This window comes from Nycticebus coucang, chromosome 13 (genome assembly GCF_027406575.1).
Source record: "Nycticebus coucang isolate mNycCou1 chromosome 13, mNycCou1.pri, whole genome shotgun sequence".
In the NCBI taxonomy this organism is placed as follows: domain Eukaryota; kingdom Metazoa; phylum Chordata; class Mammalia; order Primates; family Lorisidae; genus Nycticebus; species Nycticebus coucang.
In genome coordinates, this window is record NC_069792.1 from 19,284,850 (window position 1) to 19,296,492 (window position 11,643).

Genomic DNA, 11,643 nt, shown 5'->3' on the forward strand with positions numbered 1-11,643 from the left:
AAACCAATTAAATAATCTCATATGTACTCCTGGTATGTTATGACTTATTTTCTGCCTTTAGTTTATTAGTGTTTCAAAATAAGAATCTTATGACTCGGGGAAACTTTTTTGATGCTGTTGTAAAATTAGAAAACAAATTGCCTTCATATTAGAAGGAATGTTATTGTGCCAAAACTGAGATCTTTGGCAGAGGTTGTATTTGTTGTTCACAGATGTGTGTTTGAGCAACTGCTACATTCCTCAGAAGCTGAGTAAATTTAGGCAATATGATTAACCTTCTTGAGTCTTAGTCCAATGATGATGGTGTTCTTATGGCTAGGAAGCCTAGCAAAGCCTTCTGCTGTACCTCCTGTGAATTATTGCACGTAATCCTCATCATGGCATTATGAGGCTCAGTGGAGTAAATACCATCCCCCTTCTCCCCCATCAGTGTGGGGAATCTTCTTCCTATAAAAGGCTGTTTTGTCTGCATGGAAAACCTGTTGTGTAGTGTCCCACCTTCATCAGTGATCTTAGTTGATCTTCTGGCTTGCTTATTGCAGCTTCTCCAACCAACTTTCCACTTGCTGCTTCACCTTGTACTTTGTGTTAAGGAGATGGATTCTTTGTCTAACCCTCATGTCTAACCCAAAGATGGATTCTTTGTCTAAGCCTCAAACCTCTGCTAACTTCAAACTTATTTAGCAGGGAATTGAAGAAATTTAAGGATTAAACTTTGGCTTAAGGGATTATTGTGGCTGGTTTGATCTTCTATCCAGACCACTAAAACTTTCTCCCTATCAGCAGTTTGGCTGTTTTTCTTTCTTATCATTTTTATGTTCCCAGGAGTAGCATTTTTAATTTCCTTCCAGAACTTTTCCTTTGCATTCCTAATTTGTCCTAGACTTTGGCCCATCTTGGCTTTTGATATGCTTTCCTCACTAAGCTTAAGCATTTCTAGCTTTTGATTTCAAGGGAGAAATACGTGACTCTTTCTTTCATTTGAATACTTAGAGGCTAATTTAGGGCTATTAATTTACCTAATTTTAACATTGTCATGTTTCAGGAAATAAGAAGACCTGAGGGGAGAGAGAGAGAGAGAGAGAGAGATGGAGAGACAGCTGGTCAGTGCAGCAGTCAGCACAGAACTTAATTTATCAGTTAAGTTCACTGTCCTATAATGATGTGGTCCATGGTGCCCCTGAACAATCACAAGGGCAGTATCAAAGATCATTGGTTATATATCACCATAACAGAGATAATACTAATGGAAAAATTTGAATATTGTTGGAGTCAACAAAATGTAACACAAAGGTACAAAGTGAAAAAAGGTATCAATAGATTTGCTGGAGGCCAGGATGCCACAATCTTTCAGTATGTAAAGAAAATGAAACTGCAGCTGCAGTTCAGTGAAGTGCAGTAGAACAAGTATGCTCGCATTCATCTTCTTAAAAAATGAACGTAGATATCTCTAGAAACCTAGGTCTTCAGTCCTCTCCGAGGGTCTTGCAACTAGACATGACCATTTCAATCAGAACTTTGGAATTAAATTACAGTGCCGTATTTTTCAAAATAACCTACTTGACTGTGACTTCCTATTATAGTAGCTAGACCATGAGAACAACCTAACGTTGGAGCACGGAGGCTCAACTTAATTCATCAAGGATCAATGTGCACTTTCTAACTTTCTAACTGAGGTCATTCTCAAAACTAGTGTATCATCAATCACTTGGAGAGATTTAAACAATTCTCAAGGCTGGAATCCAATCTCAAAGCAATTAGTAAGAATAACTAGGGGTGAAACCCAGGCATGGGTATTTGCAAATCTCCTCAAGTGATCCTTATACACAGGCATGGATGAGAAATATCATATCTTGACTTACTGTTAATAGTGATGTAGTAGATCAGTTTTAAAGACTCCATTTGCTTTGTAATCAAATGTTAAGCGTACCTTTAATTTTCCCTGTTAAATGAATTTGTAGCTATATATTTTAAAATAGTCTTCTGTAAAATTGCTATTTTTTTTTGTTAAGAATATGTATTCAGAGCTTCTCAAATACGAGCTACTTCCTTACACATTCTACATGTGTTATCTACTTTTTACCGCGGCCCTTAGAGGTAGCACTATGATTATCCCCATTTTATAGATGAGACGCTGAACGGTCAAGAAAGGTGAGTGACCTGATGATGGGCAGGTTTGGGATGATGTGGCAGGTTTCAGGGCTGGAGACGCCAGGCATCCACACTCTGCTCCACCACAGTAGCTGTGTGGGCCCTCCAGACTGGGCTGACTTTATTATGTTACAACTTCATAAAGTTCGATCATGAAAGAATCCATGACTTGATGGTTCAAAAGAAAAAATTCTGAGAGTATGCGGTGTTGCCCTCATTCTGGTTGTATTTCTAGTTCATTGCCCCCTTGACTTGACTAATCCACAGTGATGAGCTGACAGTCTTAGCTCTCTGGGTCTCAGGAAGTGATAGTGTCTAACTCCTTTCTAACTCCTAAGAAGAGCCCTGTGTTTGCACATAGTAGACTCAAAAAGAAAAAAAAAAATCAATAAATGGGGAATTTCCTAAACCTGGCTCTTTCTCAAGGGAGCAATCAAGAAAAAGATTCTCCTTTGAAAAAGAAAGATTAGCACAATCTCAGTTTGAAAGTCAAACAAATTGTCCCCGGGCAATACCCTGACCACTGGTGTTGGAAGGACAAACACAACCAGAATAAACAAAAGGATACTAAAAATAATATTAATACATATTAATTTATTTAATTAAAAATAAAAAGTATTAAGCCACCAGGTCAGATCTGCAAGCGATGCTAAGGGATGCTGTTCTGTGTTAGTGGGGTGACACAGCTAATGGAACGCCAAGAAAAGAAGGAGGCGTTCCTGTTAAAAGAGCCTGCCTGGAACAGATGGACCAGCCAGCAGCAAATGAAACCTGGGCCTCTGCTGAAGACACCCTGCATGGTAGCCTGGGGACATTCTGTTTTATAAAATAAGTTGAGAGAGGCTTCATTTGATATGTTTTGTAACAATAAAAGCTACCCATGTTTAGGGCTCACTGTGCTTACTGGGAGACAAACCTTTTCCTGAGTGTTTCACGCCACTGACTCACTTGTTTCCTCACAGCAAATCCATCTGCTATTATTGTCCACATGTGATGAATGAGGAGATTGAGACTTGACCTTTTAAGTAATTGCCCAAGCCACAAGTGATGGAGCCAGGACTTTAATCCCAAAGGTCTGACGGGTGAAGCCAAGGCTGTGACAAGTATAGCCTACCCCCTTCATTCCTGAATGGAAGCACATTGGCATGGCTCGAAAAGTGAGTGATTCAGCGTTCCCACCCCCTTCTGTAAGAGCCTACACATCGCTTTCCCCTTTGATCCGGAAGAAGCAGAGTCGGACAGGCTTCAAAGTAAATATTTATGATTGTTCTCTGGTCTTTAGAGAGAGAAGTCCTGGTCTTTCCAATTTCTTTAATTCAGAATTTTCAACAGACTTTGAGTATACGTACAATTCTAGGCAGGCTGAAGTTGCAGGGGTATTCAAAGCCCAGCTGTGGATAAAATGTGGTGGACACCTCCCTGGAGGCCAGCGGGCCAAACTCCTCAGTGGGCAATAAAAGTTAAGGGGTTCCCATGTGGACCCACAGACAGGCAGCTTTGAACTTTGATGGGTCTAAAGAGAGGGATTGTGGCTAATCATGGCACACTTCCCAGCCTGGTACCTCATTCCCTGACATTCCCGGCTGCCTCTATCCAGCCGCACCTCATTTTTTTTTTTAATTGTGGCAAAATACTCATGAGTTTTTGTTTCCATGTGAAAGGGAATGCTGCATTAGAAAGAACCTTGAACTGGGGAGGAGAAGGAAGGACTTCCTGTTTCAGGGACCACTCCTGCCATTCCCCTCTGCGAGATGTGGCCCCTGCTCTGGGATAAGCATCTTTGGCAAAGACAGAACAAGCTCACAGGGCTGCCCCTTGATTATTTTTTATGCTGCATTTTAGCGGAATAGACAGTCTTCGGGGAGCCAGTAAAATACTGTGTGTGTTCTGCTCACGACGCATGGGAAACACACCAACTTTGCTGTCACTACAAGTTGAAGGTCTGCATCTGCCAAGTTCACTGGTGCCAAAACCAGGTTCCTGGTTTCTTGCCAGTGATCTTCACATGAGCTGACACCAGCCAAAGCATAAAATCGTGGCATCAGCTCTGTATCTCTGCGTGGAAATCTTGCTGAGTGGAATGTGACGGGATGAGAGGAAGCAGGGCCGTGGGAGTTGGTCTAAATGACCCAGAGCACTTGCCATAAAAATAAAACCAGATCCTTGCTGAGGGTTGAAGTCATTGGTCAAATTCCCTTCCTGTTTTCCTTTTCATGTTCTTTGTTTTGTTTGCCTGAGCCTTTTACTTCATGGCTCTTGTGGAATCGGAGTCAAGCCCAGCTCGCGGTGTCCTAACTGAGCCAAACCTGAGAAACATTGGAAATCCCCATTGCCAGCTGCATTTGTGAGATTTCTAGCCTGATAGCCAGACCAAGAGGGTTTGGAGTGACGTGTGGGCCTCCTCGGCAGGAACCTTTGCAAAGTTTATGTTTATTATTTCACTCATCTGTCAGCAGCATGGATCTGGGGGGCCTTAGTCTTTCCTTTTTTCAGAGCCATTAAGCAAACATACTTCCAATAATTCAAAAGATACAGCTTTACAGGGTGTGAAATATACTAATTCTTCCCCTCTAGCAGATTCCAAAGTCAATCATGACAAGTCTGTATTTGAGAGTCTGTGTTTGGTAAATGTCCTTAAATTGGGATAATTACATGGGTCAGGCTGTATCAGGGTCATACTCAATGTCTTTTTTTAAGTATTTACTAACCTTTCCCTACTGTGCCCATATTTATCACCTGTGCCCATTCCTATGGTATAAGTATTCTCATTATGGCTGATTCCAAGGTATCAGTATGTCATTACTGGTCACAAAATTGGGAAGAGATGCCTGTAATAGGGTCTGGCCAGGTGCTGTGAGCTGGCTCCAGCACGCTGCTCACCTTGCAGCTGGCTTTTTATGGCGTATGCACAGAGACACTGGGCTCTTGGACCCCTCACCAGACAAACTAAGACAAGAACTAAAAAGGGAAAGTTGAGTCTATACAACCTACATATTAACTGCCTACGGTCTCTTGGTTAGCACTTGCAGCATATACAAAATTAAAGGGAAATCAAGATATATGTCTTTGCTTCTCTCTTTGAATGACTATTAAAAAGCTAGTTAAAGGTTTCTAATTTAGGGCAGTAAAAGTTAACCATTTGAAATCAAACTGGGGCTGACTGCTACTCTGTCCTCTAGTCTAGAAGGCAGGAGGAACAGCAGCTGTTGGATGGGGAGGTAACGTGCATGGCCACTTGTGCGCTATACACCCCAAATGTTGCTCCAAGCATGCACTGAACAGACTTTGTCCTTAAGTGCAGGATAAACTTACTAAGTTCTGACTCAATATTTCAGTCCTATTAACCACAAGCCTACAAAATCTCTCTTTACCATCTGAAGTTACTCAAAGTGGAAGAAAGAATTTTACAACCCATCTCTCTATAATAGTTCAGTGTTACTGACCTCCAATGTCAGGCAATATTCCAGCATCTTAACATATTATCTCTAATTCTGGCTCAACCATGTAAGGTAAAGATTATCTTCATGTGATTAATATAAATGAGACTGAAACCAGAGAAATTAGGTTTCAACAGTTCACACTAATAGAATAGGACTGCAGTTCAAAGATGCTTTCTCTGAAGTTAAAGTTTTTCAGTCTTTTTCCAAGAAGGTGCTGTCTCTTGTGATCAGAAAAGTTAAAGTATAGTGATATTTATTTGTATAAAGTTCACCTTTAAGCCGAATTCTGGGCTAGGAATGAAGAAGTCAGTTTTTGCTGTGCATTGAACAGCCTTTTCCAAAATGCACATGTCTAGAGGAGAGAAATTCAAAGGAGCTGTATCAGTGGAGGCTGCTCACTGAGAGGCTCTGCCTCACAGAGGCTCTCAGTTCTCAGAGTCTCTTCTTTCAGGGGGTTCTGGAAGGCAGGGCCTGCTACTGATATACCAAGGCCCTTGTCATGGTGGTATGAGAAGGATGTTGCACTGCCACTTTAGTGGCAGGTTCTGGTTGAAAGTATAGTAACACACACCTGAGAGTTGATGGCTGGTCGCTTATACTGAAGGAAGGGGCAGATGGTGTGTGTCTGGCCCTCGGGAAGTACATAGGCTCGTGCAGTGACTGTGAACCTACACGAGCACACTAAGCACTTGCATCACCTGGAGTGATGACTTGGTGGCATTATACACTTACGAAGGCAAGAGGTGATGACTCCCGTCACATCCTTTCTTCAATTAGCATTTATTAGATTTCGGGCTACCTGAGCTGTTTGAAGGACAGCTAAAGAAACTCTTGCTCTACTGAACACAATTTAGTCAATGGGATGAATGGCTATCTGCACAAGAAACCAGCCTTAGAACCTAGACCTTGTGCTCTTGCTAATGTGTGATTCTGGGCAAGTTTAATGGCTGTCTGAGTTTTTATATCTCTTTAACCTAAAGACATATAAATCAGTTATTACATGTGCAGATGCTTCAAAATAATTGATAGCCTGAGACACTGGTGTATTCCTTGATCACTTATAAGAGTTTTATAGATAAGTCTCTGGGGTTTTCCAGATATACAATCATATCATCTGCAAAGAGTGAACGTTTGATCTCCTCTGATCTTATTTGGATACCCTTGATCACCTTCTCTTGCCTGATTGCGATGGCTAAGACTTCCATTACAATGTTAAAAAGCAGTGGAGACAATGGGCAACCTTGCCTGGTTCCTGATCTAAGTGGAAATGTTTTCAATTTTACTCCATTGAATATGATATTGGCTATGGGTTTCCTGTAGATGGCCTCTATCAGTTTAAGAAATGTCCCTTCTATACCTATTTTAATACTCACAAATCAGTAGTCTTTATAAATACCAACAATAGTCAAGCTGAATAAACAGTCAAGGACTCTATTCCTTTTATAGTAATGCCAAAGAAGATGAAATATTTGGGAGTTTACCTAACAAAGGATGTGAAAGATCTCTATAAAGTTCTCTATAAAGAGAACTATGAAACTCTTGAGAAAAGAAATAGCTGAAGATGTTAACAAATGGAAAAACACACCATGATCATGGCTGTGAAGAATCAACATTGTTAAAATGTCTATATTACCCAAAGCAATATACAATTTTAAGGCAAACCCTATTAAAGCTCCACTGTCATTCTTTAAAGATCTGGAAAAAAAAATAATACTTTGTTTATATGGAATCAGAAAGAACATCAATTAGCCAAGACATTACTCAGAAATAAAAACAAACCAGGAGGAATCATGCTACCAGACTTCAGAATATATTATAAATCTATAGTGATCAAAACACCATGGTACTGGCACAAAAATAGAGAGGTAGATGTATGGAACAGAATAGAGAACCAAGAGATGAATCCAGCTACTTATCATCATATGATCTTTGATAAGCCTATAAAAAACATTCAGTAGAGGAAAGATTCCCTATTCAACAAACGATGCTGGGTGAACTGGTTGGTGACCTGTAGAAGACTAAAACTGGACCCACACCTTACACCTTTAACAAGGATAGATTCTCTTTGGATAAAAGATTGAAACTTAAGACATGAAACTATAAAAATACTAGAAGAGAGTGCAAGGAAAATACTTGAAGAAATCAACATGGGAGAATATTTTATGAGGCAGACCCCTCAGACAATTGAAGCAACACCAAAAATACATTACTGGGACCTGATCAAACTAAAAAGTTTTTGCACAGCCAAGAACACAGTAAGTAAAGCAAGCAGACAGCCCTCAGAATGGGAGAAGATATTTGCAGGTTATGTCTCCGACAAAGGTTTAATAACCAGAATCCACAGAGAACTCAAACATATTAGCAAGAAAAGAACAAGTGATCCCATCTCACTGTGGGAAAGAGATTTGAATAGAAATTTCTCTGAAGAAGACAGGCACATGAAAAAATGCTCACCATCCTTAATCATCAGAGAAATGCAAATCAAAACCACTTTGAGATATCATCTATCTCCAGTAAGATTAGCTCACATCACAAAATCCCAAAACTAGAGATGCTGGCATGGATGTGGAGAAAAGGGAATACTTCTGCACTACTGGTGGGAATAAAAATCAACCCTGTACTTTTGGGCGCTCCCTGCTCCTAGGATCTATGTAATGCTAGAAATAGCATGAGCAGATGTAGCACCAAAGTCCACTCCACGTATATAATAAGAGACCTAACCCAGTGAGAGAAAGAAAATATGCTGTTCACACCCTACGCTCCCACATAGACCTTGGAACAGCCCACCCAAGTGAAAATTCCAGGCCTCGGAGCAGATACACTTAACCAGGACTCTGCCTACCACTGGTCCTGGTGCGAAAGAAAAAGACCCACTCTCTATGTAGCGGATTGTTGCTGGATCAGTTGTCGCAGTCCCTAGTGGCCCCTATGGCCCTGGACTCCATCGCCGCAGGAAGGAACCAGGTGTGATGCGGATTAGAAGTACAAGCTTGCAGGAAGCTGGCTAACCTTGCTTGCAGGAGCAACCTCCAGAGTAGCCTTTTTTAAGACAGTACAAGACAGGTAAGGGGAGTGTTAGACAATGACTGCGTGCCAAGGATGGCCATGGGCTCGGCTCTTTCTCCACAAGGAGCACCTGCAGACAAATCCCCTGAGGGTCTGTCCCCCAGCTATAAATCATCTTGCTCAGAGGTCATCTGGCTCTAGGCGTCCTCTATGTCTGTCCCTCCTATGTGAGAAACATGAAGCAGTGGCTCGTGCTCATTTCGTAGGTGACAGATCTTCAGACCACGGACATGGGTAAAGGGGGTGTTTAGGGAACATCCACGTAATGGAAACCAAGGAGGCTGGAAAGCAATAGTCGTCTTCGCTGGTATTTACTAAGAGCTTACTATGGGCAAGCTACTTGCTTCCATGCTTCATACATGCAGTAAGAACCCCTGTAAGCTGACCATCCAAGGACTGTACTTAACTGGTCAACATACAGAGGTGGTCAACATGTGGAACTAGGCCCACTGTGCTGATATGTACATATGGCGCACGTCCAGGCCACCAAAGTTAGGTCAAGGTAAGGAGATGTCAGTGTAGGGAGGGGGGCGCAGGTTCTACAGTATTGATTTTTAAAATAAGTATTAAAAATATATCAGGTGAAGTTGTTAAATCTATTTTGCAGGATGGGAGATTGATATTAGGAAAGTGGAAATAATTCCTGCAGACGGCTGCAAGTGGAGCTATTGAAGAAAATCCAACAATTTCGGCTTTTAAGGCAAATTGAATGTAATAAAATTACTTTGCAAAATTATGGAAGCCAAATGATCAAAATAAGAAATCTTATTAAGGGCAAGTATCAGCTTTAAAAATATGCAGAGAATGGCTTCTAAATTAGTAGTCAATGTGGAATTAACTTTTACTTTATTGGGAGCCTTTTGTTGATTTTTATATATTCTTTTGCCTACCCTCTTTATGCAAAAAAGATCATTTATACTTATAGGGATAAAGATTCTCTAGTGTAATTTCTGTTGTCAAACTCATATGGAATTCATGAAAAGACAGGAAATTCTTTGAGGGAAGGGTCTGTGTACTCACTTTTGTATTACCCGTGTCTAGAATATGCATAATAATGTGTGTTGAAGTGATAAGAAATACAGTGTAAGAAAATACGAGTTTCTTATGAAGTCCACCTTCATAGGTAGCTCCAGAAAGAATTGTTTTCTCTGATGAGCTGAATCCAGCTGCTCCATACTTAAAATGTCATCTGGAATCCGTGCTAAGGCCCTTCTGTTATAATTAATTGCATACAATGTCTGAGGCCTCAAACTTGCCTAACCTTCAATTCCCTTTATTGCCTTAGTTTTATAGCTTCAAGAACAACTATCTCTATGTGTCCCCGCACTAGGAGTGCTCTCACATAATTTAGCTCTCCCTTCCCAGAACTAGCAGTGCTGAAAACTGGAAATGATCTTGTCTGGGGCATGTGAATATATGTGGCTCATGAGAAATCAACCAAGCTGGGAATAACTACTCAGGCCATAACTTTAAATCCACTGTGTGCTAAGAAAAACAAGGCTCCTCGGTAGGGTGAAGGCTGTGTATGCTAACAGAGCTGTTATTTCCCTGCATTTTTGACTCTTATCCAAGTAGGCCGACTGTACTCTGATATATTATGTTGTCATAAGAAACGTGCAACATTACGGTCTGGTACATCTCTCGGTGTCTTTAGGGTATTCTTTGTTTCTCTACTTCTTGGCTTTTTCCTAGAAGTCAGATGGATATAAATACTCAGAGCAGAACTCCTTGGGAAATCTCTCCATGACCAGACTTGTGGGAAAGTGTAGGGTATGTCAGTATTAAAGAAATGATAATTCTCTTCAGCTGCCCTATAAGGACAGCCAGTCACCTAGAATCTCAGAAGAATGAGATTTGTCTGAGCCCTCCTAGCTCTGGGGCTGGAAATGCAGGGTGTGTGTGTGTGTGTGTGTGTGTGTGTGTGTGTGTGTGTGTGTGTGTGTGTGTGTGTGTGTGATTTCTGGTACTTTGACCAGAACCTCTCCTTTTAGGTTTTAGCCACTGCCACCCAATGAAACTTTATATATGTACAGCTTTGTTTGTTACTACATAGCTGTAGGGGCACAAAAATGTCTTTTCCTTCTACCCATCTTAGTTTCACTTCTGGGGCCCCTTAACAAAAGAGATCAACAGCAGAAAACCATCCACATTTATTTCATATTAGCTTTGTGTAACATGGAAGCCTTCATAAGGAAATAAAGACACCCCCCCCCCCAAAAAAAATAGTTACAGCTAAGTGTTTTTAGGCTAAGTTTATGGAACGGTAGAAAGTTGTGGAAGAATGTGAAAGCATAAAATATATGAGTAAATGGAAAGAAACATTGTACAGTCCCTTTGTTCATATTCCTCTCTGAGACCCAGATGTCCCTTCATCGGGGTCTCAAGAAGGCACCTCTCACATGAGGGTATCATAATTCACTACACAAGAAGGTCAGAAAACCTTTCTTGCACCTGCTGTTTCTCAAATTCCTTCCACTTAAGATACTCAATATGCCATGGTACCATATTTTGGAGTAGTGTTCTGTCCTAAAGCCCATTGTAGCTTCACCCTAAAATGTCCCTAAGCTGTGTTTCTGAAAGTTAAGTTGTGTGAGGATTTACAAGAAAATTTTGTATGAGACCCTTTGGCCACAATGCTAGATTAAAGATTTCTTCTTAGGCTGGTGAGATGAAATCTTGCTAGGCTTGGCCACGCATTCACTTTTTCCACCACACTATTCAAATTATAATGAACTTTCCTTTATTCGCAAGTAGGAAAATGGACAAATTTTTCATAAGAACTTAATCACGGAACACTTATACACAGATTCACACTCAAAATATGCATCCATATTCAAAATATGCATCCTGATCATGCAAATAATTTCATCTAGTCTTCCTCGGTGTCTTAAAAAGGCAAACTCTCTGCTACCTGTTCAAGCACAAAGCTGACATGAACTTAACAGAAAAGACAAATGCTAACGCTGGCCCGGTATTTTACAGACCT